General features: G+C 41.0%; 1 long non-coding RNA gene across 1 annotated transcript; it reads right to left on the bottom strand.

The window, feature by feature from the left end:
- Window positions 1–451: 451 nt before the first annotated feature.
- LOC115031309 lies at window positions 452–5,353 on the bottom strand. Its single transcript, XR_003836929.1, has 3 exons — window positions 5,210–5,353; window positions 1,735–1,877; window positions 452–805 (listed from the first exon to the last, which is right to left on the bottom strand). It is a non-coding gene; the product is annotated as an uncharacterized LOC115031309 (long non-coding RNA).
- Window positions 5,354–11,836: the final 6,483 nt, after the last annotated feature.

The following is an 11,836-nucleotide window of genomic DNA, read 5'->3' as shown; positions in this document are numbered from 1 at the left end:
TGATAAGCACTGGGAAATACCACCTCATGCCTAACCTGCCACCGGGACCATGAACAAATTGTAGACACTGCTGAGTTCACTGTTGTACTTGGTAAAGTCAAGTCAGTCCCCTAGGTTCCTACTCTCAGACTTGGGTCTGGAAGCAAAAGGCCAATGTTGTCCTGTATGCTAGCTGAAAACCTACACCCACTCTTCCTAATGCTGCCTAATGAGAGCCCAGGGCAACAACCCTGTCATTTTAATTGATACATAAATCATTTGGATTATACTTCCTTCTCAGATCTCTGATGGTATTGACAGCAACTGTAGATTCATTGACTTAGCAGAAGCTGCCTGAACAAAGAAATTTAAAAGCCAGGTCTTACTTTTCTCGCACTATTAGGTCACCTGATCAAAAAAGCAACTCACAGACAGGTTTGAAATTCTAAATGAGGCCATACCTTATTTTAGGATCCTGTAGTTCTCTAAGACAGATTTTATGAACCTTCACTTATTAGCAGGTATCAAACTCTTCCGTCCTGCAGTCATCTGACCACTTGAAGTTCCCCAGAGCTACCAGTAGGGGGTGGTCTCTGGAGGTCTTACATTTCCCTAGTCATGTACAAATACCACGCACTCACAACTGTGGGCATAAAGGTGTGCAGTCAAGCCAGGCCCATGCTTCCTGTGGGTCTGTAATGTTCAACCCAATCCAAAAGTACGCTCCATCATGAATTTTACTCTGGATGAAATCCTGAGAAGGAAGACCCAGGAAAGCAGCTGAGCATCAGCTATGAAAACACTTCTGATTTCTTTTTGTCCAAACCTAAAAAAAAAAAAAAAAAAAAAAAAAAAACAACAAAGTAGAGAAATTTAAGAAATACTTGTGAAAAGTGGTGCTCATCTTTCCAGCCAGGAAAGTTGTAAGAATTCTTCTGTATATTTAGGAAAAGAAATCCGTATTGTGTGATTTTTTTTCAACTGTGTGACTCTCCTGTACATCTTTGATGGAATTGAGGTTGATACAAATAGCAGTCTACAAAAAGGTACAGAGAGAGACAGAGAGAGAGAGAGAGAGAGAGAGAGAGAGAGAGAGAGAGAGAGAGAGAGAAATAGGGGAGTGGGGGAGAGAACCTAAAGGTGATAGATAATGCAGACTTTAAATAAATGACAAGGCAGCTGACCCTAAATTCTACAACTTTTCTAACTAAAAACCATCTTCCTGATGACCAAGGTTCTAGACATGTTGCCAGGAACCGGCAATATTTTATGTTTTATTTATTTCATTACAAGTTTTAGAGACACTGTATATCCTATGCTAGCCTAAAACTTACCTACCTCAAACCTTTGCCAGTTTCCCAAATGCTGGGATTGTAGGTGAACAGTTCCATATCTGGCTAAATTGGGAATGATTTGCTGGGTCACTCAGAACTCCTCTCATCCTCGATGGAGGACATTATTGATAGTAAATTATCCTAAGAACCTGCTTCGCCACTTACCAATACAGTTACATAACCAACTTAGAGCCCAGGGGAAATTGTGTAATATGCCGTGTGGCTATGGCAAAATTCTGTCTCACAAGTTTAATCTTAGAGCTAATTGAGATTATAGTTGTGAATTGCATTGCATGGTGCCTAGCACGTGATAGGCATTCAACAAATGACAGTAATTAACGGCAGAATAATTACATCATCATGAAGTGCACCCACATCTTCCTGTTTTGAAGGGAGCATGTTTCATGACATTAGCTCTTACCAATTCTCCCTTGTCTTTGATCACAAAGAGATGTGATTTCTTGACTGCGCAGGATATTTCACTATCAATCCACGACTTAAAGCTTATGTCAAACTTGTAGCATTTCCCTTGGTTTTGCAACCAATCATCAGGTCAGGATGTTCCTAGAAGGAAAAAAGAAAAGCAATATGGAAAGGAATAGAAATGAGAAAGAAATTTTAAGACCAAAAGCAATTATTGCATTAAGTTTTAAGCTCTTAAAGAAAAAGGGAGGGGGCTGCAGAGACGACAGTTCAGTAGTTAAGAGCACTTTTCTTTACCTGTATTAAAGATTAAGACAGCCAGTTATATCTATTAAAATCATCTAATGTGGTGGATCAGAATTGTATGTGAGCTTACGCTAGTCATAGGATCGTTAAACTGCTCAGTGTCCTCACATGCGCCAGAAGAAAAGCGCTTCACAAACTCTTAGGGTTCACTTGAGACTTAAACATACTGTAAACCAGTCATTTATCACAATTCCTAACAAGGGATATCTGCAAATGGAAGCAACATTTGTATGTTTTTATTTGTGTGCTTTCGACTTCAGCAATAGATCTTACACTTAATTTGGACCTAACTTTTCAACCAGCTGATAAGTTTTGTCTCAAATTTCAAACCATCAAACTTTGTAATATACTAAAACCTGAGTTCTCTCATTAAAATCTATAACTTGATCTTCTAGAAGAGTTATGACCAAATTCACATGATTACTGATTAGTTAAAATCAAGGCAGGGTAGACTTTGAAAACGACATATACATAGGTACCATGAGTGATCACAATGGAGCCATTTCATGTCAACAGAAGTAAAATTGTGATGGGAACCCATGTGGGGTAACACACAAAGCAACCCTGTAACTGTGGAAGAGAGCCAAGGAAGCTCCCCGGGAAATACTTTGGTCTCTGCATCTGAGCAAGTAGCTTTCACAGTACTCGCTGTGGGTGGCTAGTCCTATTGCTGTGGCCACCAAGAAAACCACTCCAATGCTGACAGGTCTCAGAGCTGTCCAGTGCCACCTTGGACACTTTGGGTAATCTGTAATGATTCAATGTTCTCCTGTAACATTTAAACATTTTAAATATACTTGTAAATGTGTCATAACTGCAGAAAATCCTGAGAGTGCACACCACCTTAAGACAGGAAAGGAACCTATGATCTGTTAAGTCATGAGGTGGGCGTGGTGGCTCCCATCTATAAATCCAGCATTCAGGAGGTTCAGGCAGGAGCTTTGTCATGTGTTTATGGCCAGCCTAAGATAGCAGAGTGAAACTTTGCCTCAAGAAAACCATCAACAACAAAGTCCCCAGTCAAGAGTATCTGAGGCTAACATAAACTTAATTGTCTTGAAAAAATGGATTTACTGAGTCTAAGAGATGGAGAGATCGACGTTGTTTATTTGCCATCATCAAATAGTCTTATGCTGGCAATTCCATCCTAACATCACAATTCACAGAGTAGATTGGGTTTTTTAGCTTTCATGTGCATATTCCCAAGTTGAAATAGCCAGATATTTTTCTCACAATTATACTTAGGTTGTAGAATTTTGGAAGAACACCGGAAAGGTGAGTTGTCAATCTCACATAACCCCTAGAGGGCGCCAATCATCAGCATAAATTGTTGCTTTAACAACTAGATCACAGCCAGATAGCATTTATCGGGAATATTGACCATTAAGTTACTCTACCTTCTGTGTTTGAGGAAAACTGCTTTTTTAATCTTCTATAAACATTAACTTGGCGAATTTCATAAGGCTTAGGTCCAGGATCATACCCCAGACTGTCTAGCTTTATACAAAAGTGTTAAACTAACTTTCAGAGTGGCTCTTCATCTCTGTACTCCAGCCATGAGTGATGATCCCCAATCCATCATGACTTGATTTCGAGAACTCCTTTAATATTAGCATTCTAATAGGCATCTGCTGACATCAAAGTGCTGATTTTATTTGCATTTCCTCAGTGACAGGCGATGCTGGACATGTGTACGTGCTAATTGTCCTACTACATCTCCTTTGGTGGAACTATTTGGAGTGTTGGCTCAGATTTTCTTTGGACTCTGTCTTTCCCTATCATGTAGTGCCTGGAGTTGTTTCAACATTGGAACACACGTTTTATTATTTTTGTTTTGGCAATATGTACTAACTGGTTGCAAAATGTGTTTTTAGTCTCTTTATACTGTCTTGTACAGCCGTGGTTTTGTGATTCAACTTTTCTTTTCCTTTTTCTCTTTCACAGATTGAGTTTTAGGCATATATATGAAACCTGTTTACCAGATCAAGTTTATATAAATCATCACTGCTATTTGCTTCTGAGATTTTTTATAATTCTGTATTTTTATAGTTAATTTTCTGTTAAAAGTTATTTTTTGTTTAAAGAAATTTTAAGAGCTCCTTAAAAATGTTATACATTGAAATTTAAATTTTTGGCACTATTTATCATTTACACATGTCTCTGTGTGTGTATATACACACACATTTTGCTGTTGTGTTTTACTTTACAAAAGAAGCAATGATATTGATGAGGTTCTATTGGGGAAAACATTTTCTATTCTGTCTATTTATATGTTTCTCCTTTTTTGTTTTTTGTTTTTGTTTTTATTTTTTTTCTTTAAAACAGGAACTATGTAACCCAAGTTAGCCGTGAACTATGTATGTAGATGTTTACCTTGAACAAGAGCTTATCCTCATGTCTGTACCTCACTAGTGCTGGGGTGAGAGTATGCCTACGATTCACATGTCAGCGTGTTCTGTACTGTCCTACTGTATTGAATACTCTTGATTAGGATGTTAAAGATTTCTTTATGAATCCCCCAAATTTTTTCTTCTTTATAAAAATTATGGTGATTATTCTATTTCTACATATTTAAAACCAGTGTTTCAGAGTCTTTTAAATGATTTAAGAGGTTTATTTAAGATTCTAGACCATAGACAAAATTAGTATCATTTCACATCTCTTCAGGAGTTTGTAGTTTACCACATATAAATAATATATATTTATGTCTAAATATTTTTAATGTTTGGCGCTATTGTAAACTACACTTATAAATATTAAATTCTAATTATCCATGGTTAATATGCAAAAAACAATTCACTTCTTAATGTTAGCCTTGATCCCTGCACATTGGAGTTCTCCCTTTCTAGTTTTGAGAAATCTTTATATTGATTTTAAGGTGGTCTACCTGGACAGTCAAGTCATCTGCTACAAGAAACTACTTAATAAAAGAATAAATAAGTTAACACTCTCTTCCTTCCAACAATCTCATAATTAAAACAGCAGTTCTTTAGTTCATTCTCTTCCAGTCTGTATAACTCTTTTTTGTTGTTGTTGTTGTTCTTATATGAAGCCATGAAGTCTTTCTCTTCTTCACAATGAGCTGGGACTCCCAGTCTAGTGCGAAAACATGTGAAAATAGATATCTGTGTTTCAGATTCTAGAGTAAAACATATTTTGTCTCTCACCTTGAAACCCAATGTCAGCTGAAAGCTTAGGCAAGCAGATCTCCTGGCATTCGATGCTAGCAAGATGAAGGTGTTCCAGGTATATCAACATAATGGAAGACTAGTATTTCATAACAAATGCGAAGAAAGTAATCAACTGATCTTTATCTGAAAAACAACAACATACTTGTGAAAGTAACTTTACATCATACTCTAACCATACCCGCAGGGATGCAGTAGTTCATCAAGCAAGAGTGGAGTCCACTGTTTGGGTTCTGTGGGCCGTGATTTTGCACTTAAATCTATAAGAATACAGAAATACAGTCCCCTTCTTTAACAACTCTGTTGATTTTCTGGTTTTGAATCACACATTTGCCCATCTCTGATATTTTCCAGTTTGCTAGTGACTCTGTCTGCCATGTACACAAATTTGAAACGGTATTTCCAACCCTCTCTAAATCTTGAGTCTTTTATCTGTCACCTGAACCGCACAGCCATGCATCATACTTGAACTATATGCATGAGCATCAGCAGTCAGAGATAGCAAGTTCACTATGACCTCTAAGTCATGCAGACACAGACGCTAATGCAAGATGGGCAGAGAGGTGGGTACAAATAGACTTTGTGAGTGTCTCTCTGCAAATAGTTCTATTTCTATTGCTCTTAACATGGCTATTTTCTTACAGAATCCCGCAGCTGCAGTGATTCTGGAAATGGGATTTTTGATAAGCGGTGTCCAGGTGAGAACCTCTTTCAACAGTCTCTTGATGGTTCTCACGGCCCCAGTGTGATAGAAACTAGATAGAGGGATTGCTGCTTGATACATGATTTGAAAAGTTGGTTTGACTTGTTTAGCCACCGAATTTTTTACACCTCTGATGTTTTTGCTGAGTCTATGTGTGCTTTAGCTGATGTAACTTGCATAATGATTTATCTCATCACTTCGCTAGAATTAAAGCCTGAAATGCTAAGTAGTCTGGTTTTTTGTTTGCTTGTTTGTTTGTTTGCTTGTTTCTTTCTTTCTTTTGGTTTTTTTGTTTTTTTTGTTTTTGTTTTTGTTTTTGTTTTTTTGTTTTTTTCTCCACATATCAACTGTGAATTGTCACAGTATAGTAGCATTTTCTCACAAACCTCTTTAAAGCTTTGGGGACATAGAATGTCTATCTGTGAAAAATATCATATAAACTAAATGTTGTATATGCATGAAAGAAATTATTTAGGCATTGATTTACAATCATATAAGTTATGAGATAGCTTTTGTATATCAATTCATTGTAATTAACTGTTAAATGAAATTCATCACTTTACATCACTAGTTTTCCTGACCCACTTTTCAATAGAAAGTAGCTTATAAATGTTTGCAAAAGAAAGAGTATCTGGGAGGTAACAAATAAGAAATGTGTGTGGGCTCACCGAGCTGTTAATGCACCTTATAATTATAAACTTATTTTATCTTTGGCTTGATTTATGACTATGGACGATACAAGCCAAGCAACAAGCAGAAGATACAAACAGGAGGTGGGAAAGGATGTCACACCTTGTCTTAATGTTCGGAAGCAGGACATTTAAATTAGGGTGCTTGCTGCCTTGTTTGTTAATGAGGCAGGTCTCATGGCATAGCCCAGGCTGATGTGGAGCTCACTCTGTAGCGCTAGCTGGTGTCACTCTCAGAGTTCCCCCTGCCTCTGACAGCTGAGTGACAAAATTAAAGATGCATAACACCACGGTCCAGCAAGGCATTCAAGTTTTATGAAAATAAATTAAAAATTAAATACTGATCATCCTCTGACCATTTGAAAAACCTAGCACAAATTCTCGCATGTTTAAAATAAACATAATAAATACATATGCAAATATGTTCTAGCACCAAGCTTATTAGGGAAGCAGATGAGTAACGTTAGCAGGTGCAGTCTCATGTACAGCACTTGGGTCTCAACTGTACATTTAGACGTCCTGGGGAAATGAACTTTTCCTTCTGAGACAGCAGTAACTTTGTTCACTTTGACAGCATCCTCTGCAGATGATGGATTATAGGCAGCAAGTGGTCAAACTTAAGAAGCCAACTTGAGATTGGCAGCTGGGTTTATTAATTAGAATTTATGTCCATTGGAGACGGAGCTGTTTTCCTGAGGGATGGGAAGTCTGTTAGATTTTTGATAGATTATTTCTTCTCTTCCTGTTTTAATTGGAGGCTTAACATACACACTTCACGGGATGTGACTTGTGACAGGCACCCGTGTGCCGCCCCACCCCACCTCTCCCGGCCCTGCCAGGCCCGGGCTCCTGCCCTGTAGAACTCAGAGATGGAGCCGGCGCCACTTGACTAGGGATGACTAGTTTAGATCTCCACATTCGGTACAGTGGGAATACCTGAGGGGAGAGTTTCAGAGTTATTTGAGGAGCAGGGACGCCCACGGGTTCCAACCAATGCCATCCTTACTTGTTTTGTGTTTCGTTTTAGTTATTAGCGATGCGGTTGGATGAGACTTTGTTGTTTCATATGAAAGAATTTGCTTTGAGGGAGCCGGGAGCAGCACTACAATCCGCAGGGCTCTGCACGGTGTTATTTATGACACCGTGATGATGACACTTCGGGTTCTTTTAAAGTTATATTTTTTATTTACATTCCTGTGTGAGGGAAGGGAGGGGAAGAGGATGGGAGGAGCTTCCTGTTTGCAAGCCTGCAGGTGCGCCAGTGCTCAGCAGAGGGCACTGAATGCTACGGAATTCGAGTTAGCAGATGGTTGTGAGCTGCCTGAACTACTTAAATTTTTCAGGTAAAAGGGCAGCAAGCATTCTTAAACTGCTGAGCGGCCCTCTTGGTGTTCTTTGCTGGGGCAGGGGGGTTAGCAGGGAGGAAGTGTAGAGAACTGGGAGAGTTGAGACCCTTCTTTTGAGCTTTAAGCTGCATGTAGTTAATATCTGAATGTGTGGCACAATTGAAAAGGCAGTGGCTTTCAGGCTAGTCACTGCATGGACTAGTAAGGCAGCTCTCTTGCTCCCAGCACTGTGCATCTGATTCTCCATTCTCAAGGTGAGTAGTCCCTCCAGTTCTCAACGTACACATGTTGATAATTTCTCTCTCTCTCTCTCCTCTCTCTCTCTCTCTCTCTCTCTCTCTCTGTGTGTGTGTGTGTGTGTGTGAGTGTATGTGTACATATAAAGGTTAGAGATCAACTTTTCGGTGTCAGTCAAATGTGAGTCCCTCCAGTTCTCAACGTACACATGTTGATAATTTCTCTCTCTCTCTCTCTCTCTCTCTGTCTGTGTGTGTGTGTGTGTGTGTCTGTGTGTGTGTGTGTGTGTGTGTGTGTGTGAGTGTATGTGTACATATAAAGGTTAGAGATCAACTTTTCGGTGTCAGTCAAATGTGAGGCCCGGGAATGTACCCAGGTCAGTAGCCCCGGCAAAGCCCAGTGAGTCATCTCAGATACCTTCCTTTCAGGACTTTTGCTTAGGTCTGTAATTGTCTATAGAGCAGATAACTCTTAGTATAAGAAGCAGTGGGGTTTTTACTGTGCATCTTGCCTCCCCCTCCCCCTTTTCTTACACTGGCACAGTTTTCAATCTGATATTGAGGAGGGCACCCATATTTTCCTTGAAGAACATATAGTATCACTTTTACAGGCCCAATGATTTGATAGTCTTAGGGATTTTCATGTCCCATACTGTTTTGGAGATATGTGTGCATTAGTGTGTCTCCTTACCTGATTTGTTTGGTCTTCTCCTTCATTGGCTAAAAACTCTTCAAGCCCAACCCACCACCAGCTGTGTACTAAGTGTAGCAAGGTCACACCTCCTAAAGGTTTCCCAACCGCCCCTAAACATCACCACCAACTGGGGACCAAGTGTTCATATACAGGAGCCTAGGAGGGACATTTCTCGTTCAAACCATCACAGTGCATCACTGGAGGGAAGTGAAGGCAGCAGACCTTTGAAGCAATTGGTCACAATCCATCCACTGTGGAAAGAAAGAATAATGAAGCTTAGTGCAATGTCTTCACTCTCTGACAGTCCAAAATCCCCTGCTCAAAGAATGGTTTCATCTCCAGTGGGAGGATTTTTTTTTCCCCACGTTAGTTTTCCTCAGATGCACCCACATACCATCCTAATCTAGATAATCCTTCATGGAAACTCCCTTTGCAAGTGATTCCAGATTGTGTTAAATTGAGAGCCAAAAACCAACCATACGAAGGTGTTTTAAGAGGTGGGTGTGATGACTTTTGCTTTGTTCTTCTCCGCAGGGAAATCTCTTAAGAGTCTGTTCTGACTGTGCCCAGTTTCTGGAATTCCCCACTTGTTTAGTCAGCACTCATGGAAACCACTATTACCTTTAGCCATGGGCAAGCACATGTAGTGTGGTCTGGGACTCTAGCATTGGAATTCATGACGCATCTTGTAACAGGAGGCCTGGAGCACATGCTGTAACTGAGCCCTGAGGTTCTAACATGCTCCAAACAAGACTCGTGATGGAAATATGGAGTTTAGTCAAAATACAAAATGCCTGTGTGAGGAACACAGAAATTAATCCGATCTTCTAGACAACGGACATCAGCTAGGGTTTCAGCAGAGGAAGTATTAGTGCAGGGCCAGAGGGCTTCCTGACTAAGCCCTCTCGGTCGGACAGTGCTATAGTTGATCATTAGCTCAGTTCCTGTTCTTCCAGGTGGTTTGGAGAGTCCTCTTGCTCGAGAGAACCATCTGCTTCCTTAATTCTTCCCCTGCTTAAGCCTAAAGCCATGTTAGGATCCCAATATGAGCTTGAGGTCATCGGATCCCTTTGTTGATTCCTTTTCCTGGCACATAGGTTGAATTGCCTGTCTCTGACCCTAGCTTCTGTGTGACAATGAAGTTTGGCTGGTCCCCCACGAAGGAAAAGAGTCAGAGGATGGAGACAGGCTGACAGTTTACCAGTGTCATTGGTTTGTAGAGTTGTTCTTGGCAATGTTCTGAAGAAGTGTCCTTCCCAATCTTTGAACTGTTCTAGGGGATTATCATGTTGACTGCCAAGTCATTCTTTATATTGATGGGTCCCAGAAAATCTGGTGGCCTTTGTAAGCCCCTCCTGAATCTGAAGGGTGTTTGAGCCCATTTCCATCTTCTGGACAGAGACAAGGAAGGAAACGTACAATATGGCTGCTAACCTGCTTCTCACCTTTTTCCTACCCACTGACACCCACCCTCAGAGGGCTTCCATCCCAACATGCTATGTGGAAGAAGTCCTCTATTTTTTTTCATATTGAGGATTTTTGTTTTTGTTTTTTTCCATGAAGTCATTTTCCTTGTGTCAATGCCTTCTTTCTCTACTCTTGTTGGGCAGTGAAAGGGATAAGCAAGGCTCTCTGTATTGGTAATGGGTAGCTCTAGGTAACTGGCTGGGGGGGGGGGGACACAAATGAGCTGAGAAACATCTCCTCTTCCTCCTCCAAGTCCTGTCCCACAGGCTGTGGCACCAGTACGTAGGGACCTGAAGGAAGGAATGGGTGTTGTACTTCTAAAAAGATAAGGAGAAAAGGAATATGTTTGGTGAATAAGTAGTCAGGTTTAGGGAAGGGGGTGCCTCTGCAGGCCCTTGATAAGGGATCCCTTCCCCCTGAGGGACCAGCTACAGGATGGTATAGTACGGAATAGTTTATTCAGGGCATGGGGAGGGGACTTGAGAGGGTAGTAGAAATAGAGAAAGGTGGGGGTAGGAGGGTGGGGGTAGGGAGTAGGGGCTGGCCATGAGCACCTGGAGAGAGAGGGAAGGGGAATGTGGGGGGGAGGGACCAGAGGACAGAGCAGAGCAAGAAGGCAAGAGCAAGAGGTAGAGAGGAGGGGCAAGCAGCCCCTTTTATAGTGAGTTAGCTGTTGCCAGGTAACTGTGGGGGCAGAGCTTAGACAAAATGCTTATAATGGGTGCTGGGGTCAGTTGGACATAAAGGACTATAGAGACCTTGGAGGCTTGAGCACTTCCACCCACCTGCAAGAAGTGAAAAATAAGGCTGAGTTCTGCAACATTTCCTGCATTTCAACTGCAACTCTGTGGGTAACCACGCTGGCTGTTTCTGCTGTTAGATCAGAAACTTTCGTTTCCCCGTCGCCCAACAGAAGGAAGTGAGATTGAGATATTCTGGGTGGCAAAACACCCTACCCTAGGAAAACCACGTACAACATCCACAGTACCATAACCATAATCTGTCAAACCCACCAAGCTACTCACCAAACGCACACGCACACAGGCACGCGCGCACGTGCACACGCGCGCGCGCACAAGAAAGCTAGGACAAAAGGAATCAGTTTCAAGAAAACTCAAGCGTGTTTTGCCAGTGGGAAGGGATGGGACAGCACTACCTCAATCACTTCTCTAAGTCTAAAACTAAAACAGCTATGGTTTGTTTATTTGTTTGTTTTAAAGAAGTATCCTGCCCCTTACAGATGATACTTCAAACAACTTACACTGTTGTGTAAGAGATTGTGGGCCAGGATTGGGTGGAGACAGATGGGGAAATGCTAATGTTTGTAATTTTGGTTAAGGGGGACCCAGAGAATAATGGGTTCCAAGGTGGGAACTTGGGTGTGTCGAGGAGGATGGGAACGAAGCCAGAGACCAGAAGTACAATTACTTCTGACACTCTTCACAGGTTTGTTTAAGGTGCACCTCATTGG

This window comes from Mus caroli, chromosome 6, assembly GCF_900094665.2.
Source record: "Mus caroli chromosome 6, CAROLI_EIJ_v1.1, whole genome shotgun sequence".
In the NCBI taxonomy this organism is placed as follows: Eukaryota; Metazoa; Chordata; class Mammalia; order Rodentia; family Muridae; genus Mus; species Mus caroli.
This window is presented reverse-complemented; position numbering and strand designations above follow the sequence as displayed.